Raw genomic sequence first — 7,438 nt, forward strand, 5'->3', positions numbered from 1 at the left:
TCTCTCTACAGGGCAATTTGTTTGTAGCTGATCTCTCTACAGGGTGAATTTTTTGTAGCTGACCTCTCTTCAGGGTGATTTGTTTCTAGCTGATCTCTCTACAGGGTGATTTTTTGTAGCTGACCTCTCTTCAGGGTGATTTGTTTTAGCTGAACTCTCTACAGGCTGATTTGTTTGTAGCCGATCTCTCTACAGCGTAATTTGTTTGTAGCTGAACTCTCTACAAGTTGATTTGTGTGTAGCTGATCTCTCTGCAGGTTGATTTGTTTGTAGCCGATCTCTCTACAGGGCAATTTGTTTGTAGCTGATCTCTCTACAGGGTGATTTTTTTGTAGCTGACCTCTCTTCAGGGTGATTTGTTTCTAGCTGATCTCTCTACAGGGTGATTTTTTGTAGCTGACCTCTCTTCAGGGTGATTTGTTTCTAGCTGATTGCTCTACAGGTTGATTTGTTTGTAGATGAACTCTCTACAGGGTAATTTGCTTGTAGCTGAACTCCTTACTTTGTGTCTAGTTTGTAGCTGATCTCTCTACAGGGTGATTTGTTTGTAGCTGAACTCCTTACATTGTGTGTAGTTTGTAGCTGATCTCTCTACAGGGTGATTTGTTTGTAGCTGATCTCTCTACAAGTTGATTTGTGTGTATATAGCTGATCTCTCTGCAGGTTGATTTGTTTGTAGCCGATCCCTCTACAGGTAATCTGTTTGTAGCTGAACTCTCTATAAGGTGATTTGTTTGTAGCTGATCTCTCTGCAGGTTGATTTGTTTTAGCTGAACTCTCTACAGGGTGATTGCTTGTAGCTGAACTTCTTACATTGTGTCTAGTTTCTAGCTGATGTCTCTACAGGGTGATTTTTTGTAGCTGAACTCTCTTCAGGGTGATTTGTTTCTAGCTGATCTCTCTACAGGTAGATTTGTGTTGATTTGTTCATTGCTGATCGCTCTAAAGGTAATTGATTTGTTGCAGTTGAACACCCTGCAAAGTGTTTTGTTTGTAACTGATCACTCTAAAGGGTAATTGTTTGTTGCTGAACTCTCTCCACAGTGACTTGTGTGTAGCTGAATTCTGTGTAACTGAATTCTCTAGAGAGTGACTTAATTGTAGCTGAATTCTCTACACAGTGCATGACTTGTTTATAGCTGAACTTTCTTCACTGTGACTTGTAATGTTCTGAATCTCTATAGTGGTATATTTGCTTAACTCTCCACATGGTGACTGTCATCTTGCTGAACTGTCTATAAGATTAACTGTTTGCAGCTGAACTCCCTACAGAATAACTTGTGATGTAATAAAATTCTATAATGGAGTAAATAAATTAGCCGAATGCTCTATTAGGGTGACTGTTCTATTAGAGTATCTTGATCTCGCATTTGCTACACTGAGTTGGCTTTCGAATCATAACTCAGTGGTTTGTAATCCGATTCTTCTGTACTACTGCAAGGACTTTCTATGAAGATTATTCCAGCTATACACCGATTTTCAGCTCATTGCTCTAAGCGGTTTGCCTATAGTACGTTCGCGTTGAGCTGAACCCTCAAAAACGATTAATAACTTACGATTGCTACATCGCATGGGGCTCCTGTATAGCTCGATACGTAGCGCTTCTCGATCCGCTAAAAATATATTAAAAGCGCTTCATTCGAATGTAAGACACTCCCGTTATGGCACTGTAAAGTTTCGCCATACATTTTCAATGGGGAAGCCTCTAAAGCGCGGCCCTTTGATGGTCATGTTGACACATGTTTGTGGCGAAGCCAGACGTCATATACCCGCCCTCAATACGCATGATTTCACCATCCCTTATGTAAGAGGCTGTAATACACTTTTACAAGAAAAATAAAACAGATTTTGTGTGTGTAAAACAGAGTTGCATAAGTAGAAGAGCTGGGGCCACTGTTGCACTGTATTTAGAAGATAAGTGGCCTGCTTATATTCAGGTAAAAACTTCTTCAGCCTCAAAAGAGAAAAAAACCAAATTATAACAGCTCAAAATCCGTTATGTAGCATTGGTGTTCCTGCAAGTGAGCCAAACAACATGTATTTTACTTCACATTCACCACAGCTGACTATCGTCTTCTGTTCCCATGTAGTCAATTTGTCATTTTAATACTTTTCTCATCACTTCGCCACACATGTACACAGTTTTTCCAGCCAGCATTTTGTTTTTGAAGTTACATTCCCAAAAAACTCTAAAAGTTTCAACAAATGAAATAATACTGTTTGTATGAATTTGGGCTGATAGTACCTGTAGTGACTTCCAAACACTCCTGCACTGATTAAATATACAAGGGATGGTATGTTCAACTTCGGATAGCACAATAAAGCAATGATATTTTTTATTAAAGTGCACACACTTACACGTACTTCATCTGTATTTTTATGTACTTCACAGAGTTTATTCCCAGCTACCTGATGACTCCAGGGGAACAAAATCAAGTTATAACACCAATGCTGCAAATATCAAACAATCTTACATCAGATGAAGTAAGCCCAGAAGAAGACTTGGACCCGCTGCTGCTAGTGGACAATTCATTAATACCACCATCTTCACTATCACTGCCGATTTGGATGAGGAATTGCTCTAGAAGTTCTTCATTACCCAAGTCTCATCCAAATACACAACTGGTCTTCCTTCAGTTCTGTTGCACCTCGTTCGTCTTTAATATTTATGATACTGATGGACTGTGCAGGGCTGCTCATAGCATACCCTGCACATACGTGTAGTGAAATTAAAGTACAAACAGTTTCAATGCTAACCTCTTGTCATTAATCGTCTTGTACTTAAATCCCATATCACTCAACACTCTTTAAAGCAATGTTCTACCCCCAGAGAAAACACCATCATTCTTAAGTTTGGCCTAAGACGGAGTAAGTGACAAAGTTCCAGGTTTCAAAATTTAACTTACCAAAATCTTTGAGAGCGATAGATTTTCTCCCTTCCGTACAATGAATGGATCTTGTCTGATAGTATCTGGGTTAAAACTGTCTGTATCAACAAGGACTCGTCAACATTTGTACCTGACGATTACAGAATTGAGCGGGCTTGTGCAAAGTGCATTTTGTACCTTTTCTTGGCGTAAATAAATCGCCTTTCTTGCGGTGCTCCATTCTAATGGATGTCCTTGAAATCCTTGCGTGGCGTAATGTATGCCAAAACCCAGCAAAGAAGGCATGATACAATACCGGTGGCCTTCGAGATTCTCTCCGTGATGTTGATAGAAATTTTACATTTCTTCGCTTCTTGCTTAAAGTACTCCCATAGTTTCATAAGTAGATACTTCGTTTGGCTGTTTAACGTCTTCCCAAAAGGGTTTCGCTCCGCACTCGCTGACGGTACACTGGACACCATATTCTCAACAATTAAGTGCGCGCCCGTAACATGGGCTTACGAATAAATGCGTCATAAACATTATGTTTAAAGCCTTTGATCTTGTATGGCTTCTTAATCAACAACTCAGGATTCAGCTCAACGCGAACGTACTATAGTAGGCGTGAAAACTAATACTTTTTTATTCATAAAAATCAATCGCGTAATTGTGACACAGGTTGGGTTTTGTGTCATATCTCCGTGGTCTTTATCTCGATTCCTTTCAAACCACCAAAAGGCACTCCTACGATGGTTAATCCATCTACATAGCAATTTTCAACTCATTCCATGAAGCGGTTTACCCTGTAGGCGTGACAACAAATTGATCTTGTTTTACGCGAATAATCAGTCATAACTCCTGAACCATTCATCGGATTTGTACCAAATTTGATGCTAGGATTCGCCTTTGGACTCCCTTTCTGTGTGCCAAATTTCAAGGCAATCGGAGCACGCGTTTGCTTGTTATAGCAATTTTTGCAAGTGTGCAAAAAGACGAAGAAGAAAAAAAACGAAGAAAAAAAAAGAAACTTTGGCAGCTCGTATCTCGGACATGGCTGGAGCGATTTCCTTCAAATTTGGAATGTAGACTCCATTGGCTGGCGGGCAACTGTGTAGCAAATTTGGTTCCAATCAGATAAGTTATCACCGAGATACAAAGGTGTGAAAATGACGTTTTCGTTCTTCCTGTCAATATACTCACGGTGTGGCGCGCCGGCTTCTTGGGCCGCACGACACACTACCGTGTGTCTTGATTATCTAGGCCTGGGGCAAATACAACCAAGTACAATTACCAGCGGGACAACCTACTAATGGGCCATGTACAAATAGTGCATGGCCAACACAGTGTGTGCAGGTAAAAAAGATGCACAGTAATACAATTCTAGAGGAATTGACTGGCACATAAACATAAGCGATGCATTAGTATGCAATTACAATCAGTGATTATCCGACCATGGAGATGTGAGATTGCTCTTTAAATTTTGAGAATCATGGTATTGAATCTGACACATACAAGCAGTAAAGCTTAAACATCCAACGAATACTTATTACATTAATTTTATGCAATTGTACACAATTTGTGTTACATGATATGTTTAAATGAGGATGGATTAGAGTGCTGAATTAAGACATGGCTGGAGTTGTCAACAGCAGACCATGGTAAGATTGGGATAAAAGCAGAGTATTTCAACTGTCTGTCACCTATATTCTGTTCGCATTCATTTAGTAGTGCTGTGAAGCCCTTTAAACTCTGGAACTGTTAATCAAAAAAGCGCTTTGATATGGGCAAGAACAAGTGAGTTATGAGGCTTCAAAAATAACCCATACATTTAGTATGGAGTGCAAACATGTTTACAACATGAAAACATGCTTGTTCCTGTACAAAACCATTGGAAGTGAACACATGTTCACCTCTTTGATATTACTATATTTGGCGGGCGCTCAGGTGACTATATAACTGATATCTGAGTTACGTATATCTAAACCAAAACAGCCAAGCTGTAAAAAAAGAGTGTGGCCCCCAAAAAGGCCAGGATGAAAAAAGATGTGAAATCTAAGGTGGCGGCCAAGAAATGGCAGTGATGGTAGGTTAATGGCAAAAATTATAATTACAACAATTCAGGTGAATTTGCGTTGCCTCCTCCACTAGGATTCGGCACCAAATTAACTTGAATTTTTGTGATTAAAATTTTTGCCATTAACCTACCATCACAGCCATTTCTTGGCCGCCACCTTGGATTTCACATATTTTTTCATCCTGGCCTTTTTGGGGGCCTCACTCTTTTTTTACAGCTTGGCTGTTTTGGTTTAGATATCACTTCCTTTTGTATTGCAAGCCACGCTTTGGTGCTTCCTTCTAAATTGTTTTTTTTTCTTACTTTTCTGCAGGAATATTGGAACAAAGGAAGAAATATTGTGTACAGTTTTTTGTCTGTATAAAAATATTTGTATATTTAACAATGAAAGATGATTTTGTTTCCAACACATATTTCTACAGGGTGATTTGTTTGTAGCTGATCCCTATAAGGTAACATGTATCCAGCTGATATCTCTACAGGGTGATTTGTTTGTAGCTGAATTGCCTACATGATGGTTTCTTTGTAGGTGAACTCTCTACAAGGTAACTTCTTCTAGCAGATCTTTCTACAGGGTAACTTGTTTGAAGCTGAACTCTCTACATGATGGTTTCTTTGTAGCTGAACTCTCTACAAGGTAACTTCTTCTAGCTGATCTTTCTACAAGGCGATTTATTTGTAGCTGAATTCTCTACAGGGTGGTTTGTTTGCAGCTGAACTCTCTACATGCACAGGAAAAAATTTACAATTCCCACATATGTGATTGATATAATTCCCATTGTGAATTGTTTCCCATTATGGGAAATATGCAATGAAAAATGAATGGGAAATATTGCAAACTCGTGATGGGAAATGTAATTCCATAGATTCCCATCATGGGATTTGATAGATATGCAATAATGGGAATAAGTTGTATAACATTCCCATACTGGATATTTACAACACGTTAATGGGAATTTCATTGCGTACTATTCCAATCATGGAATTTCATAGATATACCACAATGGGAATAAGTTGTATAACATTCCCATACTGGATATTTATAACACGTTAATGGGAATTTCATTGTGTACCATTCCCATCATGGGATTTGATAGATATACAATATTGGGAATAAGTTGTATAACATTTCCATACTGGATATTTGGGTCATTCCATACCAAATCAACCAAAAAAAACCCAACCCCTTCGGATTTCATGAAATTTGGCATAGACATGGACTTTACTAAGAAACTTTCTCACACCAAAATTTGGCCCATTCTATTGATCTCCCTTTAAGATATGACCACTCAAAGTTTATTAGAAAATATTACAGCAGCTTACATAAGTTTAATAAAATGGCCATAACTTTGTCAGTGATTGCCACAGTACCTTTCTGTTTAGATTTTTGGAATGCTTATTAAATTCTCTTTCAAGTGATATATAATTCATTATAATTACTCAAAGGAAAAGGTCAAACCACAAAAATGTGACTTTTCCTTTGATCTTAGTTTTTTTAAAAACAGATATTCTAATTGCTTTTATTTTTTGTTCAAATATTCTTCTAATAGCCTTCTTTCATGCCGGTAAGTTTGAAGTTGGGATGGCAAAGGGATCATGAGTTATGGCTACATACATAATTCTTATTGATGTTTACATGCTACAGGGGGCATAACTATGAACACTACTATAACAATACAAACTTTTAAGTTCAATTATAGTATCTCATCAGAATATAGTCAAGTTGTAATACACATACAGTTGGAGGCATAGTACGCAGGTATAATCACGAGATTAAACAGAAGTAGTAATACTCTCCATTGCTGAACGCACACCAATTATACCCATTTTATGTATATCAATGCAGTTATGATAACTGGTGCAAATACCGTCAAAAGTCCATAATAGAGATTTTGTACCATATATTGGGAAGGTTTGGTGCCAGACATGGGGCCAAGTACATGAGTACTTATACTTAAGTACACTTAAGCACAGATTTGAAAGTACTTGTACTTTACTTAAATACTTCCTTGATTTCCCCAGTGTACTTGTACTCATACTCAAGTACTTTGCTAAGTACTTGTATGTACTTAAGTACTTGTAAGTACTACAAAAACATTGTACATAGTTTGTACACAGTGGGTACATAACAAAATTGCATGAAGGTGCATTGTACAATTCTTCTAGTGCCTTCCCTAACCTTACTATGTATCATGTAGCCACGATTAATGATGTCATAGAATTCTGGCAAATAAAAACAATGCTGCTGCTAAAGTTAGTGCATTTTAAGTGTTTAAGAGAGTGAATAGTTGACAAAAACCTGAAAGTACCAACCCCACTAGGTACACTTACATACTACAATACACTGAATAAGTGTACATTTTGCTACAGCAAAATGTACTTGTACTTTACTTGAGTACTTCCAGCATGTACTTGTACTTTACTTAAGTACTCTCTTGATTGTCACCAGAGTACTTGTACTTGGAAAATTCAAAAGTACTTGTACTTTACTTAAGTA

At 37.9% G+C, this 7,438-nt stretch overlaps 1 long non-coding RNA gene across 5 annotated transcripts; it reads right to left on the reverse strand.

Annotated features, from left to right (window-relative positions):
• Nucleotides 1-1,798: 1,798 nt before the first annotated feature.
• Nucleotides 1,799-3,394, reverse strand: LOC136250854 (uncharacterized). 5 transcript variants are annotated; one of them, XR_010698748.1, is made up of 6 exons: nt 3,066-3,394; nt 2,907-3,018; nt 2,758-2,858; nt 2,475-2,708; nt 2,246-2,409; nt 1,799-2,189 (listed from the first exon to the last, which is right to left on the reverse strand). It is a non-coding gene; the product is annotated as an uncharacterized lncRNA (long non-coding RNA). The 5 variants fall into 5 exon arrangements; XR_010698751.1 differs by having other exon boundaries at nt 2,246-2,304; nt 2,359-2,409; nt 2,907-3,381; XR_010698750.1 differs by having other exon boundaries at nt 2,246-2,304; nt 2,365-2,409; nt 2,907-3,380.
• Nucleotides 3,395-7,438: the final 4,044 nt, after the last annotated feature.

This window comes from Dysidea avara, chromosome 3, assembly GCF_963678975.1.
Source record: "Dysidea avara chromosome 3, odDysAvar1.4, whole genome shotgun sequence".
Lineage (NCBI taxonomy): Eukaryota > Metazoa > Porifera > Demospongiae > Dictyoceratida > Dysideidae > Dysidea > Dysidea avara.